Genomic DNA, 24,482 nt, shown 5'->3' on the forward strand with positions numbered 1-24,482 from the left:
TTAGGAATAATTCCCAAATTAAGATTAAGGAGTGTAAGTTTAACTGATAAATATTTTTGATATCATAACTTTTAAAATAATTTCACAAAGGTGAGTTATAGCAATAAGGCACTATTTCCATTGATATTCTTGTCCTTGTTTAGTGAAAAATAATATGATAGAAGATGATCTAACCATACCAGATACCAAAGTGTATTATTATAAAGTACTTATCTTCAAACTAATCTATTATTGATGAAGAAAGAGTAGTGGATCCGTGGAATAGAGTAGGTACACACAATATGCACAGTAGAAATGACTTTAGTAATGTTGTGTTTCTTACATGCAAAAATCCATATGTTAGGGTCAAGAACTCACTGGGTCAAAAACTGCTGAGAAAACCAGAAAGCATTTTGGCAGAAACTAGATGTAGACCAATGCCGCACATCATGTATCAAGATAAGGTCAAAGTGGCATTCGATTTATGCATTCAGGGTAATGCCAGATTTAAATTAGGGGGAAAAGAATTATCAAATAAAGACAGAGAACATTATAGGAGGTGCAATGGATCATTTTCATTACCTTTAAAAGTTTTCCACACAAAACCAATATAGCTAAGACTAGAGGGAAAGAAGAAAAATGGGAAAAAATTTAAAGATCTGATTAAGGCCTCATTTCTCAAAGATATAGAGCACTGGATCAACTTTATAAAGAATACAGGCTGTTCCCCAATTCATAGATCCTAAAATTATATGAATAATCAGTTTTCAGATGAAGAAATAAAAACTGTCTCTAGCCACATAAAAAAGCACTAAATCACTATGAAGAATACAAATTTAAACAACTCTTACTTTTCATGCCTATCAAATTTTCTTAACGAGACAGGAAAGGAAAATGAAAAATGTTGGAGGTGATGGGGGAATATTTGAGACACTAAGGTACAGATGGTGGAATTGTGAACTGATTCATCTATTCTAGAGAACAATGTGGACATATGATCAAGGAGCTATACAATTGTGCATATTCTTTGACTTGGCAATATCACGACTAAGACAGTATCCCAAAGAGATTAGAAATTTTTAAAAGATGAAACAAAAATCCCTATATGTACAAAATAATTTATGGCACTTCTTTTTTGTGTTGAAGAACTTAAAATTTCAGGGATAACATTCAATTGTGAAATGGCTGAAAAATTTGTGGTATGTGATTGCAACAATATTATTGTGCTACATGAAATGATGATTAAGATGATTTCAAAAAACCTGGAACACTTATATAGAACTGATGCAAAATGAAGGGAACAGAAGCAGAACACTGGGTGCATGAACAGCAATGCTATGCAATGATCAACTGTAAATGACTTTGCTATGCCCAGAAATACAAAGATTGAAAGACAGTTCTGAAGAACTGAAAAATGTTATCCACTTACAGTGGAAAAGGTGATGGAATCTAAATGCAGAGCAAAACATATTTTTTTTACTTTATTTTCCTTTTTTCCTGGTATGTTTTATTTTTCAACATGATGAATAAGGAAGGAAATATTTTTTACATGACTGCATATGTATAATCTTTATCAAATTGCTTACCTTTTTAATGAGGTTGGAGACCAGGGTGAGCAGGAAAGAATTTGGAACTTAAAATAGATTTTATATGTCCTTAGAAAAAATTTTAATCATTAAAAATATTTTAATGTGCTTACATGCTGAAAGTTAGAAAGTTCAGCAAAATCATTGGTCTAGGGCAGACTGTAAACAGAGTCAGATATATAATTCCATTGCAAAGCTAGAGTGACCAGGCCAACTGTACTGGGAGGAAATTTTATTTTTACTGTTGCTTCAGATGTTTTAGGCTTTCATTATTATTACTATTATTATTTTTGTATTTATAGGTGACAACGAACTGGGGCTTTGTACTTGTATCTTCTTTGATCCAGCAGATGAGGATGGAAAGGAACCAGGGGTTTTTATAACTGAAATTATTGAAGGAGGTGCAGTTCACAAACTTGGATGGTGAGTTTGGTTTTGTAATTTTATAAGAATTGACTTTGTAGGGAGGATTTAACATCATTCTAAAAAGGGTTAATATTGTAAACATGGAAAGTGACTACACAAATAAAATCTCTGAAAAATACAGAAATATCAACTTTAAAAATATTGTCATGACCAAGCTAGTAAGGAAATGGAATTGGCTTGGAAACAAAGATTCTATAATTCCACTCCAACTAGGTCTGTAAACTGTGACTTTATTCTTGATCATTGAGAAGGTCTTTAATAATTGCCATAATGAGCCCATTGTAAACATGTGCCCAGCTATTTCCAAATCAGGTCAAATTAACAAGTATTTATAAATCTATACCATTCCAGAACCTGTGCTCTCCATGAAGGGATATAAAGAAAGTGGGAAAATAGTTCTTGATTTGGAGAAATGAAAAACTGAATTGACTAGGCAACAAACAAATTACTATTGTGTGCAGAAAAGATCTATACTAAATAAATGTGAGAAAATCTGGGTGTGGGGGATACTTTGGTTGTATTAGAAAAAATGGTATCCATGAGACACTGGCAACTATCTTCAGAGATTATTGAAATTTGACTATACAATAAAATAATTCCTGAATTGAGAGAGGGCTTCCTAGATATAGGAATGTAGGAATATACATTTAAAATATTACTATAAACTGCCCAAAGTGAATCCTTGAGAAAGGAAAAAAATAAGAAATGCAAATAGGTTGCCAAATCATAACTTTAACCTTGTAAGAATTTACTATGCAACTGGGGTCAAATGGTACCCTCTATGTCCTTGCTCATGATGTAATTTTGGACTTTAAAATAGAATTCTTCCTGAGATGACACGCTGTTACATAGAACTGAAAGCAAAAAACGCCATCAGGCTTTCTGTTTCAAAGCCTGAGGCTCATTACTTCTTCATCCCCAACTCACTTAGCCCAGATGGTTTTAGAATTTTTTCCTGCTTCCTAGATTGTAACAGAATTGATTTCTTTAGCTGCCCATCCTGAATATCCCAAATAAATGGTGGAAATTTTCTCCTCTTAACCTCCCAAAGTTGTTTTCTTTTCCTCAGTTTCTATGATGACATTTATCTGTTTATTATCACCCAAGGTCTCTACAATAAAAATATCAACTAGAAGTTTCCTTCTGAATTATCGTCTCCTTACTCAGTCTTCAGTCAGTGGGGCATTGTCTGATACCTCAGAAGAATCATTTGTTTTAGTTTCTGCAGATCCTATTGACTTTCTGAAGAATATTAAAATTGAAACAATACTCTGATAATTGTTTGTAGGAGGGCATCTGTGTTTGTGGATGATTTCTCTTGGATCCTTCTCACTGTGTTTTCCAAGATCTGCCAAAGTCCTTTCCTTTTTCAATCTCATTTCATTATTGAGACTTAGCCAGCTGGAAAGGCTTGGAGTACAGACCCAGTAATGAACACTAATCATCCTTGAAGCCTACTTAAAAAAAAAAAATATTCAGGGATGAATCCCTGGAAGAATCCCCAGACAAGCTGCACGGTAATGAAATTATTGAGACACACCAGCCCTCTAAGTCTTCTGATTAATTTGTAGAGAAGTGGTGACTGAAAAATTTGTAAGTGGCAGCCATTATAGTAATGGTATGATGAGTCATTGAAGTCTATCTCTTAAATTAGTACCATATCTTCTAATCATACACATGCATTGGACTTTTAGGTCATAAAAATCTTCAATGTAATTTTAATTACTATGCAATTCTATTTTTCAGTATCCGTGTATTTGACCAGATTATTAAAATAGGTGACATCAATCTAATTGGATTGGATGAAGCAGAAATCGTCTCTACTTTTAAAAAAATGGACGATTCTCCTTTCCAGTAAGTAAATTTTCCCACATTTCTTTAAGATGCAGAGATTGCTAGATCATTGTTTTTGATTTGGAAATTTCTTTAGCAATGTGTTCAAACAGAAAAATTGGGGAGAAAGATAGCCTAATTAACATGTTTAAATAATTTCTCTTTTTGACTTCTTTTGCTAGGAAATGACCCTCTTTTTTTCTGTTCAGCAGTTCACAAGACATTTTAGGACCCATTTGCACCTTCCTTTCTGAATACTCTATCACATCTCAAGCAAACCCTTAATTTTCGTTTGCATTTATTTTTAGTTAATGAATTTTTATTTTCTTGGCAAATAATGCTCCTTGAACCTGAAGAGGTTTTTTTGTTTTGTTTTGTTTTGTTTTGTTTTTGTAAGAATGACAGCTTAGCTGAATTTCCCCATTCTGCTTTTTGCATGGCTATGTCTTAATCCAAAGTACATAAATTAAATGTGGATATTTTGTACCTAGGATTGAAATTGGCCGCGAACCACCTGAAGTCAAGTCAGAACTTATCGAACTCCTCGAGTTGTCAGAGGAAAGGAAGAAATATTTTATGGATTCGCTCATAGTACAGGTATTATGTGAACCAAATAAAAAAGTGCAGAAACGCAAAATTCTTTCTTTTTTATCATAACAATATTAAAATAAAATTTTTGTTCTTTAAAACGTTTCCTTTCCTACTCTTGAGTAACTTCATCTTAATTTATTACATACTTTTTTATTGTTGCTCTTTTATGCAATTTTATCAATGTCTCTGAGATTTCCATTCTAGTCTTCTCTGATGCACTCCAACCTTCACCACTGAATTATCATTTGTAGTATAGAGAATGAATTAAGCAAAACTGAACAATAAATACAGCAACTGAATCTGATAGTTTTTGCTCCTTTCTGAACAACGGAGATATATACATGTGTGTATGTGTATGTATATTTTTATATCTCTAGCTTTTGTCCCAGTCTAAGATTTTCCATTACAATTAGTCAGAGGATGGCAATCTTTTAATGCTGCTTTAATTTACCTTAGTTTTAAAGAGCCTTCTGTTTCTGCTTACTTTACATTATTTAATATGGGTTTTTTTAATGTCTTGTAGAATTCTTATTGTTAATTTCAAAAACTTAATAATATCTCATTATATAATATATCACAGCATTTGTTCAGGTTTTCCCAAATTAACGGACACTTTGTATTCAGACAAAGAATGTGTAAGTGTACACATATTCCCTTGATTTCCTGCCTTTGATGACTTTGGGGTTTCACTTCTATTCTAGTTGCATTGATTTTGTTCATGTTAAATCTTTCTCAGTAGTGCAAAATTTCTATTTTTTCTTTTATTATGATCACAAACCCCCTAGTTTTTTACCATCAATATGCCTCACAAATATTGGTCTAAGAGGTCTTATTCCTGTTGTTTTTCTAATTTTGAATGCTGTATGGGTATTAGTTGATATTAAGGTTGTATATGCAACTTGAATACATTATGGTAAATTATATAGCCCTTTCCTATTCAAACCTTAATTTGTATCACATGATTTCCAGTTTTTCTCAGGCCTTCCAGAATACAGAATCCTTCCTCTCTCATTTTTGTTTTTGGGTTTTTGAACCCCTGGATTTCCGAGTTAATTATCTTCTGGGACTTCCTCATGGTAGAATATTTTATGAACTCTTAATTATTGTCAAGTAATCCTGAGTAATTTTATTAATTTTGAAGGTTCAGTTTGAGGACCAGTTAATTTTAGACCTCTTTTATTATTCTCGTTTTTAACATTTCCATTAAGATTCCTTTTCACAACAATCTCTGACCAACAATCTTTTTCCTTATGTCTTTCTGTATCCTATCTCTAAGGCTTTCCCCAAAATGCTGGTCTACAAATCTGTAAGCCCCTGGAGGTGAAGGAATGTTTTATCTTTATATCCCCAGGACAACACACGGGCTTGCACTTTTTAGATGCTTAAGATATTATGATTGAATTAGTTGCTCATGTTGTTATGCTGATGCATAAGCAGGCTCTAGCTTTTTATTCTGTGCTATTTAGCTAGATGTTTTGGCAAACCCTTTAAAATGTTTTACTATAATTTTGAAATGCCCATCCTTCCTCTAATAATGATAATGTCTTTGGAAGAAAGATCAAAGAATATATTTAATCTTTCAAAGTGTGTATATGGGTATATTGGTATATATTTCATTTTGCAAAAAGTATAAAAGTATTTACTACTGCCTCCTTAAAACCTCTTTCTTATCCAATTATGAAATCTTTAAACATTAGCACATTAGGAGAGTGGATTTTGTTTGTTTATTTTAAGCATGTTCTTGAGATTTCTTAGCTTTAGGCCTATATTGTAATTACACTTTCTAAACATTTTCTCCATTTAAAGGAAAAAATTGGAGATATCACTATTGTGAGAGGACAAACAAGTATTTGTAGAAGTCCAAGAGTACCATGGTACTGGATGGCCAGGTATATATATATATATATATATATATACATATATATAGGTATAAAAATATATATGTAAGCTTTTATTGAGTATGTAAACTAGTGGTTTTTTTAGACAAAACTTAGTGAAAGATTAATAATAATATAAAAATATACTTTTGCCTCTAAATTCCATTTACTGGGAAGATTTCCATATTGGAGACTCAATTTAAAAAATGTATATATTCAGTGGGTTTTTTGGATAATATTTTCCTGATGAGGAATAGCCTCATCATTTCTGGCTCATAAATATATAGAATGAAATAATATAATGCATTAAAATAAGTAAATATCAGGAATAGAAGAAATCTGGAAACATCTTGATAAACTTTGATGTAAAGCAAATAGAACAGATAAAAACAAAAACAAAAAGAATGTTTTTTTAAACTTTACCTTCTGTCCTATAATTGAAGCTAAGTGTCAGTTCCAAAGCATAAGAGCAGTAAGAGCTAGGCATTGGGGTCAAAAGACCAGCCCAGGGTCACATAGCAAAGAAGAACCTGAGGCCAGATTTGAATGCAGGACCTCCCATCTCCAGAATCTCTCTATACACTCAGCCAATTAGCTGTTCATGAGAATATATTTTTTGTGAATTAAGACAAAAAAAGATCTAGAGAGAGCAATGGATAAGCAAAAAAATGTTAGGCAGAAGAATAGATTTAAAAATGTTATTTTAGAGTGTTTAACTGACTCCCTATTATGTAAATTCATGTTCAACATAAATAGCACAAAAAGGCTAGAGTCTCCTAAGCATGATGATTGTTCCTTAGTTCCTAAAAGTGTTGAATCAAGCATGAAACTCCCTAGGTTTCTTCAAATGCACAATATATTTTAGACTCTTCATACATCTAGTGATAATGTCCAGTTCTGATTGTATCTCTCCAGGACTTCTTAAATATTGACACTGTTTTAGTGAAAAATTCAGAGTTTTTTGCACTCATTGCTTTCTAGCATTATTGAACATATAGAAGGATGAATTTTTTCAAATATCTATGGTCACTACAAGATAGATGCAAAGTTAAGACAGTGTAGTTTCCTAGAGTCACAACTTATTGTCATATTGTTGTTCAGTTGTATAATTCTTCCTAGGACACTCTTCAGAGTTTTCTTGGCAAAAATACTAGAGTGGTTTGCTATTTCCTTCTGTAGCTCATTTAACAGGTGAGGAAACTGAGGCAAACATGATTAAGTGACTTGCCTAGTGTTACACAGTTAATAAGTGTTTGATTTGATGACTGAATTTTAACTTAAAAGATGAGACTTTCCTTACTCTAGGCTTGACACATCCAGTGTGCCACCTACCTATCCTTGCTGCCATTAATATTCACATTTTGAGTTGGATTACCTAGAGAAAAGAGTAAAATATAACTCAGCTGTGTGCCTGTGATATCAAATAGGCATAGGAATTTCCCAAAGAAGTATAACAGTGACAGTTGTAAAGTTTAAAATTAGCGGTTGGATGATGATTATATGAAATTATGTGATTGCCAGTACTTATTACAACTTGAGTCAGAATTTATTTACAAATAGAGAGGAAACAATAAAGAAGAGAAATGTAAGGGGGATGGAGGAGTTATCTATCCTATCAATCTAAATGCTTTTCTCTGGGTCTGCTTAATCCAGGAAGAGATTAATTAGCTCTAACCAGGAACCTTGCAGCCTCCTCCAAGATGGAAGTTAGGCTCTCTAAAATCTAGGAGAGGGATCAGCCTTTTACTCACCCAAGGGAATAATCCTAGAGTCAGAGTCCAATTAGAAGCGTAGTTCCAAACCCATGATCCAAGCAAGTCTCCAGCAAAGCTCCCTTGAAGACTATGTAAGACTATCTCCAGAAGACAATCTCTTCAGACTATCTTCTCAAAGACAATCACTCTGCCCTAAAGAAGTTCAGGGTTTGCTTTTTATGGTGACTTCTTGTCCCCTCCCCTCTTCTCAGGGGTCAGTCACAGTTTCCAAATTGTCTAGCCCTGCCCATGGGGCAGTATGGGTAGGATCAACTTTTCACCTTCTGAAGGTTAAATTCTCATCAAAAAGCTTCACAGATTCCTGGCTGACTGAGGTGTGAATTCTCTAAGTACCTTGCTAGATTCTCATCTAGTACTAAGTATGGTGTTTAATCTTTTGTTGGTTCAATTTAAAAGGAGACAAAGGAGAGTTAATCCTCTTTTTCCATCTAGTGAAGGTACTAAATAGGGGTACTTAATAGTGTTAACTCAGGATAGACAGTAAAGAATTCCCTTTACACAGGATACTGGGGTCCAGAGTATTGGGATGATGCTTTGTCCTCTCCCTTTCCATTAAGGTCTTTCCTGTTTTCGACCTAAGCATGTAATGACTACTTTAGTCTTGGGGAGACCAGACCACTTGAAGGAAAGATCAGGCATTTCTCTCAGTCTTTGCTTCCTTTTGCCTCTACCCAGTAGCTCCAAGGAAAATTGAACAGAAAAATTTGGTCAAATACGGAAGTGCAAAAGTACTTGATCTACTCTGTGAGACAGCTATGTATTTCCTCTTCATAAAACATAGGCTTAATAAACACAGGGTCTGAATGCAGTTCAGGCTCTCTGGACCTCTGAAATTCAGAATGTAGATTTTATGCAGAACACAATAACCTCAAGACTGATGTTGGATTATTTATGTAGGACAGGCAGTTAGAGGTTCAAGTTTGCTGAATTGAGCCCTAAAGATCTTGTGTCCACATGGAAAAAGCTGCCAGACTCTTAGAGTGGGGAGGACAGCCCATCCTCCTTCTGTTCAGGAGAGAATTATTTGCCAAATGCCCTACAGTCATGATGGTACACCTATGGCACATGTGCCAAAGATGGCACAGAGAGACCTCTCTGTGGACACACATATGCCTTCCATGGAAGAGTTAATTACTTGAAAGGTAGAAGAACTTGGGGTAGGGGGACTGCTCCCTTCCCCTCTCTCCACTGTGCATCCTTACCCCTCAGTACTCACTCCCATTCCTGAGTGGAGTGCTCAGGCTACTCTCCTCTCTTTCTCCCTCCCCTGTCTGAGTAAGGGCAGAGGACACTTGGTTGCTGGGTGGCATGGTCTCTAAAAGGTTCTAAAAGGTTTGCCATCACTATCCTAGAGCCTTTTTGGTGAACCTATAGCAGGTGGGCTGGAGGGGCTGCTCCCTTCCCCTCTCCATGTGCGCAAGGACAATTCTTATATCACTTGCCCCTCAGCCTAGCAGTCAAATGGGAACATTTCCTCCTTCCCCTGTCTGGAGTAAAGTCAGTTGTTCTTACATGCATCATAAGGGTTTCAGTTTGATCACTTGCTCTCTAAAAGTTTTGCCATCACTGCCCTGGAGAATCAAAGGAGGAGATGCGATAACACCCCCCACACACATACCTCCTCCTGTCACAGGGCTGGGACAGCTCTGAGCATGTTCCATCTCCATTATCATGACATGACATTATCATGACAGGCAGATAGACAGGCAGACATAGTGCAAAATTCATTATTCACATTTCTTCTAAATGCAAGTTTAGGCCTTTCTTGCACCTCTAATATGAGAAAAATCACAATTCAAGTGAGCTGTGATTACTTTTGATACAGTGATTGGGAGAATCATGTGGCATAATTTTGGAGTTGTGTGTTTTTATTTTATCTTTAGAGCTCATTAAATAATATTTGAGTAAGTAGAGATATAGGCTAGATGTATAATTTCATTGAAATAGGGAATACTCATGTGTATAGTTAGAAAATCTTGAAACCCTACTACATTACCCAGAATACTTTTCCCTTTGTGCACATTTGAGTCAATTCACATAACTGTTTATAAGTTCTGTAGCTCCTCTCAATTGCTCTCTTCTTTCATGACTGGTCCTGGGTATCGGTAGTTCTTTTATTTTAGTTATTAATTAATAAAAGTTTAAAAATAAAATTTATAGAATATTAATTTTAATCTTTACATTTTGGTTTACCACAAAGAGAATTTTCAAATATTTTTTTAAGATAGAATAGATAAATTTTTTCAAGCATGCTTTTCTGCCCGCCCACCTGCTTTCCCCACCATCTGCTTGAACCAGCTCTCCTCCCACTACTGCTGCTGCCACCCACCACCAGATCTTAGCAGTGGTTTCTCCTCCCCCTGCATGCTCTTGGGAAGAGTGCTCAGCTGCAGTCTCCCACTGCTATTTCTGATTCAAGTTTCTGCACAGAGGGTGAGATTCCCCAATTTTTGGCCAGTCTTTTCCCCACTCCAGGTGGGTTTTTGAGCCTGTGCTAGCCATTTTTCAGTGAGGAAAAGTGACACCATGCTATTCAGCCCCACCCCCTTCTAGTTTATAAGCTGAATTTCTTAAACTGACCCTTGGCACCCGGCTTGCAACTCAGGATTTTTTTCACAGGAAAGGGGACCCCTCTGCTGTTTTTATTTTTTGAGGGCACAACACAAATCAATGGATTTTAGATTTTATTTTTTTCCTTCCTACCCCAAACATCGAGGACTAATCTTTCTTTCATATGAAAATATGCTATTGTTCTCCCTTGAAGTTTTGCCCTTCTTTGAGTTTACTCTTTAAATAAAATCCATTCATTCTTCCCTTTTTTTTTTTTTGGAGGAAAAATGCTTTTACAAAGCATGCTAGGAACTCTCACAGAACAGTTTGAATTGCTTGATCTCTAACTAGTGCATATTAGTTCTTGTTTTTTTTTTTTACTAGCAGTTTGTATTTGCACTGCATATTTTCCATTTTGTTTGCTTCTCAAGAATATGCAACAGGCTAGGGGGCAGCTGGGTAGCTCAGTGGATTGCAAGCCAGCCCTAGAGATGGGAGGTCCTAGGTTCAAATCTGACCTCAGACACTTCCCAGATGTGTGACCATGGGCAAGTCACTTGACCCCCATTGCCTAGCCCTTACCACTCTTCTGCCTTGGAGCCAATACTCAGTATTGACTCCAAGAAGGAAGGTAAGGGTTTAAAAAAAAAAGAATATGCAACAGGCTAGACTGCTTAAATTAGAGACCAAACTGAAATATTCTGACAAAGTGTTATGGGGTTCAGATGTGTACCCCTGGGGTTCAGGAAGGATACCTTTGGCAAGAATGCAAGACTCCAAAATTTAGCTTAAAAACAAAACGAGAAATTTATTAGTTTAGGAGGCAATGTTGAGAATGGCCAGGAGGATAGCAAGGTGGAGCAGCAAGATGGGGAGCAGTTCCTTGGGAAGACAGCATGAATGGAAAGGCTGCTACCCTGAGGACAGTATAGATGTAAAAGCTGTCCCCCCAGACGACATCAGTTCTGGAGATTTTATACTCTTTACAACAGATGCTATGTCATGGTGTGGACATGACCTAGAGTGTTAATAATCACTCAGGCATTTGGTGGGGTTGAGTTGGTCATCTGACTTGGGTCTGCCTGGAGGCATAAAGATTCCTTAACAAAAAAATATCTTGAGATATAGCCTGATAGGATCTAGGTGTAGCCTGGAGGTGTGTCTCTCTGTCCAAAATAGTTTGCCTGAGTTTCTCGGGGTACAGTGCCCATGTCAAAAGTTTTGATATTCTTAAATATTCTCAACACACAGAGTAGAGAATTCTGCCCATTGCTTCTATCAGAAATTTCCGAGTTCTGACAAATGAAGTGCAAATAGTTAATAAATAGTGCGGAGGGGAATGAACTTTAAAAAGAGATCTGGAAGTTTATTGTTTCCTAACTACTTTAATTTATTAAACTCCAGGAGAGTAAAAGAAGTCTATTGGAATTGGAGAAAAGGATTTTTGACGTCCCTGACTATGTCTTTGTTACGCTTATTTTATTTGCTGATTGCTTGTGTTAAGAGTTAATTTTTTTAAAGATCATATGTTAATCTAATCAATATCTTTCTGATATACTGAATCATTTCAAGCTAATGTTTTTGCCTATTAGATATATTCTATTATATTGATTTTTGTATTTGTACCTTTCCCCTCTGACTGTACTGAAGAACATCATTATGAAAGCCCATAAACACCTTTTTCAGTGGCAAAATCATAACTCATTAGGGGTGTGCTGCATTTGTCTCATAGATAATGATGGATGGACTTCATCAAAACTGGTTACAACTTGTATACAACCTTTAGAGAATTTAATGAGCTAAGAATTTCAATTGCAATTTTAAGAGGTCTACAGAAATTACTTTAGATATCTAGGAGATTTCTGGAATGATATTTAAAATATATATGCATACATATATTTTAAAAAATGTTGAACTAAAAGGTAGAGAACCAAATAGATGTTCCTACCTAGCCTAGAAAGGCTAAGTGACTTGCCCAAGTTAATACAACTAATTAGTGGAAACTAACAACTAGGTTCTAGAACTAGAACTTGAGTCCAAATCTCTTTAATTCCAAGATGGTTTGATTGCCAGTTGTATGAAACTGCTACCTTTTCTTCTACAGTGACCTGAAATTTGTTATTGGGGCACTGAAAATATTAATAGAAGAAGATCAGGGATGTAGAAAAAACATCCAAGCTATCTTTGAGCAGGTAAGACAGCACAGTTCCTCCCCATTAATCAAGTTTTATTGAATGTTAGTTGTGTTCACAGTGATAAAAGTGGTGGAAAGCAAAGCAGTCAGTGAGAATGGTGCCCATAATAATGCATGAAATAAATGCTTCCTATTTCATTCATCCATTCTTTTGATCAGTCAAAACAAAACTTTTCAATCTTACTTAAACTCTTCTTGGCCTAAGAGGACTGCTTTATGATAGGTGAATTGACCAAAACTCCCATATCACTACTCTCTGCCTACTTCTACTTATCACTCTTTAGAAAATCCAGTATGGAAATCATTTGGGAACCCCAGCCTACTACTACTACTAATCCATGAATTGTGTCTACTTGATCAAGAGAAAGGATCATCGGCTGGGGTATCCTTCTTCCTTGCTTCCCTTACTCCGTTGCAGCTATTAACTACTCTTAGGTCTTAAGATGTGAATCAGTAACTTTCTTCCTTCTGAAGTGAAGAAGGCCCACCAGGCTTTTTTTATTATTATTTTCTCTGTGAATGTGCCTCTGAAGTCTGCTAGAATGTAGGCCTTACAATCGATTTCCCCTACTTTTATGCTATCATTGTAACTACTAATTGAAGTACCTCTGGATGTGTGCAAAATGCTGCTAAGCTCTGGAGTTATAAATAGAAAAAATGAAACATTTCCTGATCTTGAGACACTCTTACTCGATACTCTAAGTGGAAAGTACAACATTTAAAATAAGGTTCAGCTGAAGCACAAGATGGAATGCTTCAGAAGTCCTGGGGTCTCAGTGGTAGAATGGATGGAATGGATAGCAAGCGCCATTTGGCAATGATTTCACAAAGATTAGTTAGACTGGTTCTGCCATCTATCACATCAGTAAATTCTTTTTGTATTTGAGGATTAAACCCAGTGTCTCGGTCACATATTATCAAGGCTTTCCTGTTGTTATTGGATAAAGTCTAAACCCAGTACCTTCCATATTCTGACACCAGAGGGTTCCATACTTAATTCCCAGAGTACCATGACATAAATTTTTTATTATATATATATATATATATGCATATATCTATATCTATATCTTTGTAGTCATATAAATCTTATATACCCAGAGCTTAGCTGAGGACGAGAAGACCAGACATGGAAGAAGCTCTTAGTAGTGAATATCATTTTTCCTTTTTTCTATACACATGTAAATCTGTGTGTCTGTATATACATATATATGCACATAAATGCATGCACACATTTATTTATATATGTGTATGTGTGTATGTGTCGATATCTATACCTCTATCTAAGGCCAGGTTACTTACTCATCAGACCTGCCCTAACATTCTTCTAGTTTGCAAAAGGGCTTGTCACTGTAATTTCTCAGCTATTATGGTATTTCCACTGACTGTTTTTGAACATCTCTTGGAGTCCATTTTACTAAATTATACTCCTCCTAGAAGCAGAAACTGTCTTTCCCCCTGTATATACAGAACTATGCAGGAAGAGAGGCTTCATTTTGTAGTGTTAGGAAGTGATATGTATTGAAGTGGTCCCCCTGATGTCCATCCTGGATGTCTGAAGCTCACCAGGTCAGTAACATCTTACTGCTTTTGGCAGCTTCCTGCAACTAAATGGCAGTGAAGGTGTCACCTTGCCTTGAAAAACACAATTCTTAGCTGGGAGAGCTTTTAAGCTTTGGATTCTATCCCTAACCTCATTCCTATCTACATGATATCTCTTTCCCTCTTCCCATTCCCATCCATGTCCCCATCTCAATTCCCAAACCTATCCCTGTCTCTAATCTCATGTAAATCTCTCGTCCTATCCTGATTGGTTTTATTCAATAGCTACTAGTCATGGAATTTGTGCATATGTTTTTGAATGTAATAGATCTTAAGGGGTCATTTGAGAATAAAGAGGTCAGATAAGTGGCTAGCAGGAATAAATGAGATGGGTGATTGTGACTGTTGGAGAGGAACAGGATTGAATAGCGTGTAATTAATAGATTTATGTTGGTTCATTTGGTAAATTTCAGGCTAACATTTTTCAAGAGAAATATAAAGACATGAACACATACAAAGTGAATATGGAACAGAAACCTGAAGAATCAAATAAAGAAGGCACATTTTTACCATTGGCCCCAGAAGAAGAATTATTACTAGAACAATTTAAAATAAAACCTAACGAGATAAAAAATGAAGATTTATCACCAGGGCAATTATTAGCCCAAGGGGATTTCAATTCAGGTAAGACATATATCCTTGCTCAAAACATTTGACCCTAAAGTTTTCTGATAGAAAAGAGAAATTTGCAACAAATGTTTCCATCACTCACCGAATCTCTGGTGTCTATTCCTTTTCCCTTCATATCTCTAATAATGAGAATGCTAGCTGCTTTATAAGGCTTTCTCAACTATTGGTGATCCCTCTCTTGGTGATTGAACTATATGGGACCTTGGAAATATTCTACTATAACATTTTAATTGCTATAGAAATCTATCCTATATGTATGTCAGAATGTCATTTAGCTTCTGCCTCAAAATATGCCGTGATAGGAAACTCATTTTCTCAACATCCAGGCCACACTATTGCTAAATTACTTAAGCTTTTAGAAAAGATTTCAGTACAATTTTTTTTGCTCAGGCTTTTTTTTATAATTTAGTCCTTTTCCCTTGTTTTGAAATAATACAGAAAAAGATCTTGTTCCTCTTTTCCTATAACTATCCATTTGACCTATAAAATCAACTTATTTTCCACCTAAGACTTTTTTTTTAATCTCTATGATCATGTTTAGCCTGAAGACAATCTTTATATGATTTCTTATTACATCGTTTGGACATGGTTTTGTTTAGAGTCTATTATCCATCCTACTTTAATGACATCCATTTTGGTTTATCAACATTCTGTTGGTCTCATTGCAACAAAATCTTTTTTTTTTTAATTCAATTACTTATAGGAATAATTTTGGCCATTTCTTTTGACATTTTAAAATTCAGATACCCCCATCTCCCTTTCCCTACCTGAGGGGGTGAAGAATCTGATATAGGTTATACTCATACTATTATGTAATACCTATTTCCATATGGTTCCCATCATGATAAAGACACATAACACACATATTCAATAGAAATCTCATGAAGATTTATAATATAACTTATAATTTATAATATAACTATTATAGTGGAAGATGTCAAGTTTTGATCTACACTCAGATTTTTTTTTGTAGCTTCCTTGACCATTGATAGTATGTTCATGTGTTACCTTGGAAGCTTTATGATAATGGTTTAGTTCTTCACAGTTGATCATTGTATAATATTTCTGTTATAGTCTCTAGTTATAGTTGTTCTGCTCACTTTTTCTGAATTCATCCTGTTCATTGTTCCTTATGACATAATAGTAATCCATTACAACCATATTCCACAGCTTGATCATTCAACCACTAAATAATGGACAACCCCTCAGTTTCCAATTATTTGCCACTATAAAAAGAGTTGATAATAATATTTTGGCACAGTTAATTCCTTTTATTCTATCTTTGATCCATTTGGGATCCTGAACCTTTAGTGAGATTGTTGTATAGACCTTTGGGTATTGTTTCATATAAGTCTCTAGAATGGTTGTATCGATTCACACTATCACCAATGAAGTTTATTAGTTTTCCAATTTTCCCACCTCCTCTTCAACATTTATCATTTTCCATTTTGGTCATGTTAGCTAATCTGAAGGGTGTGAGATCATTTTTCAGAGTTGTCTTAATTTTCATTTCTTTCATCAATAGTGATTGGGAATTTTTTAAAATATGGCTATGTAAAGTTTTAATCTCTTCTGAGAAATGCCTATTCAAATCCTTTGACCATTTCTCAATTGAGGAATGATGTATATTATAAATTTGACTCAGTTCTCTATATATTTAAGAAATGAGACTTTTGTCAAAAATTGCTATAAATTTTTCCTCAGAATTTGTTTTTTCATTTCTAATCTTAAGTACATTTGTTTTATTTGTGCAAAACCTTTTTAATTTAATGAAATCAAAATTCCCTTTTAATCAAGTATGCCGATGATTTATTTATTTTATTTTTTCATAAAACAAACTATTTGTCTTATTTTATTAGTTCTATGATTTTCTTACTTTCAATCTATTCTACCCTTGCTTGATTTTCATGATTTCCAATTTGCTGTTTAATTGAGGATTTTTAAATTTGTCCTTTTCTAGGATTTTTAGTTGTATCACCAATTTGCTTATGACCTGCTCTTTCTCTACTTTACCTGATATAAGCAATAAGAGATGTGAATTTTCCTCTAAGTACGGCTTTGGCTTCATCCTAAAAAATTTGATATGTTGTTTCCTTATAATCATTGTCTTTAATGAAATTATTGATTGTTTCTATGATTCATTCTTAGACCCATTTATTCTTTAGGCAAAAATTTGTTTATATCTATCATATGCCATATGCCATAAATTTATTTATTGGCAAATAGAGAAGGTTTCCTATTTTAGCTATAAATATCACTTGTATAAATTGTTCATTAGAAAACACCTTTTTCCTGGGTGCCATCCATTACTTGCATTACTTTTGCACTGTGAATCTGTGAACATTTGGAGTATCACTGTCATTGCTAACAGAAGGAAATCTGGTTCAGCCTTATGAATCTGATATCTGGAAGAATGAATACTGGTGAATTGAGCAACAGTTTGAAAATGAATGCTGTACTTCAGGGGCTGACTTTTTTTTGGCTGCCAAGTACCAACAATTAATATGATTATTGTTCAGAGAATATTAGAACCTCTAGTGTGAGGGCTTGCTGAACGCTTTTGAGGGCTGCTTATCTACCTTTGGTGTCTAGTTGTCACTCAGCTCTCACCTGTGGTTCCAAGAAGTTGTAGCATGTGGAGCAGCCTGTTAAAACTGAACAGATGGGTTAAGTTAGGTTGATATCTACTCCAGGCTTGTGAAGACCTCCTCCTGGAATAGGTGGATGAGAAAATATGCTTCAGTAGCCATGAATGTAGCTGAAGTAAGCACTGTGGAGTGCGTAGAGTTTGGTTGGACATCTAAGACACTAAAGTCAATTTTGTGCAACTCACTTAAATCCAATTCATACACAAGTTAAAATATTACTCTGTGATGTCACTGGTACTTTTCAAACATAAGGATCACCACCACCACTGCCAACTGATTAATCAACATTTTTGACTGTCTCATCCTTTTAAGTCTTCTTCAATCTAGCTTTATTTGTTTTTAACTGCCCTTGCAGCGGGACTAGTATTTTCTTGATAGTTATCCTAGATTATCAGTCTTAGAAGGAACCTCAAAGACCACCCACTTTAATCCCTTCATTTTGTAGGTGTGAAAAATGAGGCACAGAGAAGATATTCAGATAGTTACCTTCCCAGCGGTGACTTCATGGCTTCTGGCTCTAAAAGCAATACCAAAGGTAGGTTCTTCACTTTATAAGATGTCAAAGCCTTGGTCAGCAATAGTAACCAATGAAAGATTGCTGTTGTCCCTTGCTAATCCTAGTAAAATATTTGTGTACTGTTGTACTCATTGAATTATTTATTTTTCTTAGAGACCACAATAAAAAAAGAGAAAGAAGAAGATGAAATAGTAGTGGAGGAAGAGATTATTAGCACTGGAAAACCTACAGAGGGAAAGGCTAAAAAGGGATTTTCCTGGTTCCGGTAAGAGATGTACTTTTTATATATGGATAACAATATTCTTAATAAACAAAACATTTTATTTCTCCTGGAATTTACCTCTTTGGCTACTGTTTGCTATGTTTTTTGCCCCTTTCTACAAAAGAACTTCATTATTTATATGAATTTTCTCAGTTGTTCACATCTTCCTCAAAAGGGTGCTGGCATAGAGTAAAGGTGTCAATTTCACAGTTTATGGATGTGACCCAGAGAGATCCATTTCTTTTTGAGTCTGATAATAACAACTTAGTGGGAAAAGTATAGGACATGGAATCTGAGTTATCTGCATTCAGACTGGAGTTTTATCACCTAGTCATGTGTTCAAATTCAAGTATTTTCTGATCAATAGGTTACAGACTTCCCATCTATAAAATATTACAAGTTGACATCTAGCGTTACTTGAGATCTAAATCAGTGACCCCATCACTCCTTACAAGACAAATCATGTATTAGTTGTGGTTAATGTGGAGGAGGAAGAAGTAGAGAAATGATATTGTGCCATATGCACACATATTTAACTTAACTGGCTTCCATATCTAGTTTTATATTTTTACCTATAGCGCCAAATTTGATCTTGCCCCTTCTCTAATACATATGCTGACATAGCACGTATCCTACAAAAAGTGTAACTCCAAACTCTTTTAACATGTAGCTTTGTCTTTTTTTCAGAATTGAAATTCATGAAATTTTTATAGTGTGCATCTATTTAAGATCCTTTTTTGTGTCATAGTAGAATGTATTTTGTGTTTTAATAATTATTTCACTCTCAAATGTTGTATGATTCTAGCAATATCAAAGAACGCAAGCTGTGGAACTTCTTTCATTTTAAAAAACATGACAAACAAGTAAAGAATGTGCACAAGTGGGAAGAAATTGATCAAGAGGTAAATTTTCATTATGTTAAATTTATCAAAGATTTAAGTTTGTTTCCCCATTTAAATTACTAGAGAGTGAGCTTTCTCTTGAATTAGAAAACTATAATTTACCTTGGATTGAGGAGTTAACATTCTGTCATAATTATTAATCAGTATGCATAGGAATAAAATTACCTGAGTAAGGATCAAAAGTACCATAGCGGCAACTGTTTGGCCTTGAAGTCTCTTTTTTGTTCCCAGAGATCATTCAAGAACCTCTCTCAAGAAAAGGGAATAATTAAGAACTCTTAAAACATTTGAATTCTCTGTATTTGGATGTTTTAAGGACAAAGGATAATTGATTCAACTTTTGGCCTCAGAATATTGTTGGCTGAAAATTTTCTAAAATTATGGCACAGAGTATTGAAATACACTTAACCTAGAGAAAAGTGCAAGTTGAATTGTTATGGGCTGATGCATGTAGGAAGTGATAACATATTACGATAATTTTCCCTCCATGCCAGAAGGGGTCTCTGAAGGGGCTGTACAATATTTAAAAAATAACAGGTAGGTAAAATGGTAAAAGTTTACCAAGAAATACCACTGTCGGTTGTTGGCAAAATAAGAGGAGAGATTGCATGTGTATGTCTTGATTTACTGTGCCTGTGTTACTGAGCAAAAAAAAGAACATGAGAGCCACAGATGGGCCAATATGACAATGAAGGAAAATAATAAATGTTGAAGGGGATATGGCAGAATTGGGACACTAATGCATTGCTAGTGGAGTTGTGAATTAATACAAGCATTCTGGAGGGAAATTTGGAATTATGAGCAAAGGGCTTTAAAAGAACACATTTGATCCTTTGATCCAGCAATACCATTGCTGCGTTTGTACTCCAAAAGATAATAAGGAAAAATGCGTATACAAAATATTCATAGCTGAGTTCTTTGTGGTGGCAAAAATTGGAAAATGAGGGGATGTTCCTCAGTTAGGGAATGACTAAACAAATTGTGGTATATATTGGTGATGGAATACTATTGTGTTATATGGAATGATGACCTACTTGATTTCTATATGAACTGGAAAGACCTCCATGAACTGAAGCAGAGTGAAATGAGCAGAACCAATCGAATGATATACACTGAAAGTGAAACATTGTAGAACTATCCAACATAATGAACTTTACTACTCGCAGCATACAATAGTCCAGGAAATTCCTGAAGGACTTATGAGAAAGAATGCTATCTATATTGAGAGAGAGAACTATGGGAATAGAAATGAAAAAGAAAAACTTAAGACTTAACACCTAGAACTTGTTTATATGAATATATGATTTGGGGTTTGAGCTCTATGGTAAAAATGAATAATATAAAATTAGATATCAAGGGATAACATTTGTACAATCCAGTAGAATTGCTTATTGCTTCTGGGAGGGGAAAAGGGAAAGAAAAAGAATCATATAAACTTGAAAAAATATTAAAAATAAAAAAAGAATATGAGGTATGAGGTCAATTGAGAAAATATCTATTGATCTTCACACACATATTTTTACACATACATAAATAAAGAGATACACATGTACACATGAGTAAGTCCAACTAAAGATTTCATCACCCACCAGGCATTAGGAAGTATTTCTGACCCGCCCGATTTTGTTTGTGCTCTAGCTAGCAAGAATAAAATTCTGAATTGCCTCACATTAGGAATTCTTTTGAATCCTCCAAGGATGGTCCCATCTCTTAATAGATACTGAAAAAGGACCCCCACAACACTGTCTAATGGAGATGGGCATTTTTTTTCAATTTTCTTTTACTTATAAAATAATGAATGGCAATAAAATACAAGCTTTCCTCCAAACCTAAAAGTGACAACATCGAATATATTTAACATTTGTAATCATGATGGTCAACTTGGCAAAATCTTGTAAAAAAAAAGTAAGATTTGTTTCCATTTACTTTCTAGAAATATTACCCATCAGTAGAAATAGACAAAAAACTAGGATGCACTTTAATAGTTCCTGACCAGTTTCTCAACTGATATGGTAACCTCAATTGGAAAGTTATGGATATCAGACACTGGAAGATGGAATTGGGGACTTGAGGGTTCTTTGCCTTTATAAGAACCATCACTAGATTCTAAAGTTGGCTAACACCTAGCTAATCTAACTTCTAGTCTTAGAACCTGATGATGACCCTTCCTCTGCCTCCCATGACCCAGAAACCCCAGCAGCTCCCACCAGGCCAAGTTGCCTCAACTTCCTTCCTGGGTGGATATTGGGTAAAGTGGCCTGTGTTCCTGGCCAAAGAAGAGACAAAACTACCTGGGTAAAGGTAGATTTTAGTTCAATTTATTTTGGCCATGGAGAATAACTGAATACACTTTGGATGTAGATAATTTTCCTCTCATCTTGTCTTAACTTGGAGTAGGTGGAAACATTTTAGTATTAATACATTCCCTTACAAAGTCATCACTCCTTAAGTGAAAATATATCGAGTATTTTGCCTGTTTTAGAATACTGCTATTTTTAAAAAGGCTCCAAAGTATTTTCATTGCAAAAAATAAAGTTTTTTCCTGGTTTACAAAACTCACTTCAGATCTCTTGTTGTTCTGTGAATTTTTGACATACAGATGAAAGAAAAGGGTGGTGGGGATAAGAAATACAGCAGCCTTGAAAAGCAAAATTTATAAAAAAACGAACTGTGAAATGAGGGATGATTTTGGAACAAATGGTCTCTAAGGCTCCTTTGAGTTTTTGCTGTCTATGGTTATATTAACATATAGCCATGGATGCTTTTTAAATATTGTGTCTCTTGACCACTAGGTATTGGATGATTACTGTCCTTATTCTACTGAAGCCCCTAAAACATTGCCAACACAGTGGACAAATATTGAAGTTGGTAATTGGTTATGGAGCATTGGAATGGAGGAGTATGTTGTAAAATTTTATTGTAAAGGAATAAATGGTGGAAAACTCCTTATACTGGACAATCGCTCGCTAAAAGTAAGTATGCTAATCTAGGTGATATAGATGAATGTTTACAAAAATATAAATTGCCTAGATTAACATATGAAGAAATAGAATTCTTAAATAATCCCATATCAGAAAAAGAAATTGAACAAGCCATCAAAGATCTCCTTAAGAAAAACATCCCCAGGGCCTGATGAATTAACAAGGGAATTCTATCAAACATCAAAGAAAAGCTCAAAGTTCATTTGGAGAAGAACAAAGGATCAAGGATATCCAGGGAAATAATGAAAAAAAAAACACAAAGGAAGGTGGCCTTTGTAGTACCAGATCTCAAACGATGGTAGCCTTTGTAGTACCAGATCTCAAACTATACTATAAAGCAGTGGTCATCAAAACAATTTGGTAATGGCTAAGAGGCAGAACGGAGGATCAGTGGAATAGACTAGGGATAAGTGACCTCAGCAAGACAGTCTATGACAAGCCGAAACATCATAGCTTTTGGGACAAAATGTAAAATAAATAATTTTGATTCTATCAAATTAAAAAAGTATTGTACAAACAAAACCAATGCAACCAAAATTAGAAGGGAAGTAACAAATTGGGAAACAATCTTCATAACAAAATCTCTGACAAAGGTCTAATTACTCAAATTGACAAAGAAGTAAATCAATTGTCCAAAAAAATCAAGCCATTCTACAATTAATAAATGAGCAAGGGACATGAATAGGCAATTTTCAGTCAAAGGAATCAAAACTATTAATAAGCACATGAAACAGTGTTCTAAATCTCTAATAATCAGAGAAATGCAAATCAAAACAACTCACCTCATACCTAGAAGATTGGCTAACATGACAGCAAAAGAAAGTAATGAATGATGGGGAGAGGGGGTGTGGAAAAGTTGGGATATTTGCATTGCTGGTAGACTTGTGAATTGATCCAACCATTCTGGAGGGCCATTTGGAACTATGCCCAAAAGGGGCTAAAAGACTGTCTGCCCATCGATCCAGACATAACACTGCTGGGTTTGTACCTCAAAGAGATAATAAGGAAAAAGACATGTACACGAATATTCGTAGCTGCACTCTTTTTGGTGGCAAAAAATTGGAAAATGAGGGGATGCCCTTCAGTTGGGGAATGGCTGAACAAATTATGGTATATGTTGGTGATGGAATTACTATTGTGCTCAAAGGAATAATAAAATAGAGGAATTCCATGGGAACTGGAACAGCCTCCAAGAAGTAATGCAGAGTGAAAGGAGCAGAACCAGGAGAACATTGTACACAGAGACTGATACACTGTGGTACAATCGAATGTAATGGATTTTTCCATTAGTGGCAATTCAGTGATCCTGAAGAACCCAGAGGGATCTATGAGAAAGAACACTATTCACATTCAGAAGAAAAACTGTAGGAGTAGAAACACCAAAGAAAAACAACTGCTTGATTACATGGGTCTAGGGGGATATGTTTGGGGATGTAGACCATAAAGGAACATCCTAGTGCAAACATCAACAGCATGGAAACAGGTTATGATCAAGGACACATGTAATACCCAGTGGAATTGCGCATCAGCAATGGGAAGGGTGGGAAGGGGGAGGGGAGGGAGGAATAGTATATGATTTTTGTAACCAAGGATTAATGTTTGAAATTGACCAAATTAAAAAACAAATAAAATGAAATGAAATGAAAAAAAAGAGTATATGAGGCCACATTTGAATTAATGACTTTTTTAAAAATTTAATATATTTAGTCAACATTTTCCTTGGTTACAAGAATTATATTCTTCCCCTCCCTGCCCTCTCCCCACCCTTCCTGAATCTGTTGCTCAATTTCATTGGGTATTACATGTATACTTGATCAGAACCAATTTCTATGTTGTTGGTGTTTGCATTATGATGATCATTTAGAGTCTACCTCCCCAGCCATATCTGAGTTAAGGACCTCTTGTTTCTAGGCCTAGCTCTCAATTTGCTAAGCCACCTGTCATTCTTTTTTAGAACTCTGTGCATTAAAAAAAAAAAAAAAAACCCACTGGTAACCAGGAAAGCAGTTTTGTAGTTTTTGAACAGTCAGATTAATTTCACTGAAACAGATTAAAAAACATTAATCATGGAAAATGGCAAAATTTCATTTCATTTATAGTAAATAGAATCTCATATTTTATAAGGCCTAAAT

At 35.0% G+C, this 24,482-nt stretch overlaps 2 long non-coding RNA genes across 2 annotated transcripts; both read left to right on the top strand.

Annotated features, from left to right (window-relative positions):
• Positions 1 to 692: 692 nt before the first annotated feature.
• LOC130453621 (uncharacterized) lies at positions 693 to 4,513 on the top strand. The gene is made up of 2 exons (XR_008911062.1): positions 693 to 1,988; positions 3,738 to 4,513. It is a non-coding gene; the product is annotated as an uncharacterized LOC130453621 (long non-coding RNA).
• A 13,718-nt stretch (positions 4,514 to 18,231) lies between these two features.
• LOC130453620 (uncharacterized) lies at positions 18,232 to 23,999 on the top strand. The gene is made up of 3 exons (XR_008911061.1): positions 18,232 to 18,470; positions 19,273 to 19,369; positions 22,162 to 23,999. It is a non-coding gene; the product is annotated as an uncharacterized LOC130453620 (long non-coding RNA).
• The last annotated feature ends 483 nt before the right edge of the window (positions 24,000 to 24,482 follow it).

Source organism: Monodelphis domestica, chromosome 4, assembly GCF_027887165.1.
Source record: "Monodelphis domestica isolate mMonDom1 chromosome 4, mMonDom1.pri, whole genome shotgun sequence".
Classification (NCBI taxonomy): Eukaryota; Metazoa; Chordata; class Mammalia; order Didelphimorphia; family Didelphidae; genus Monodelphis; species Monodelphis domestica.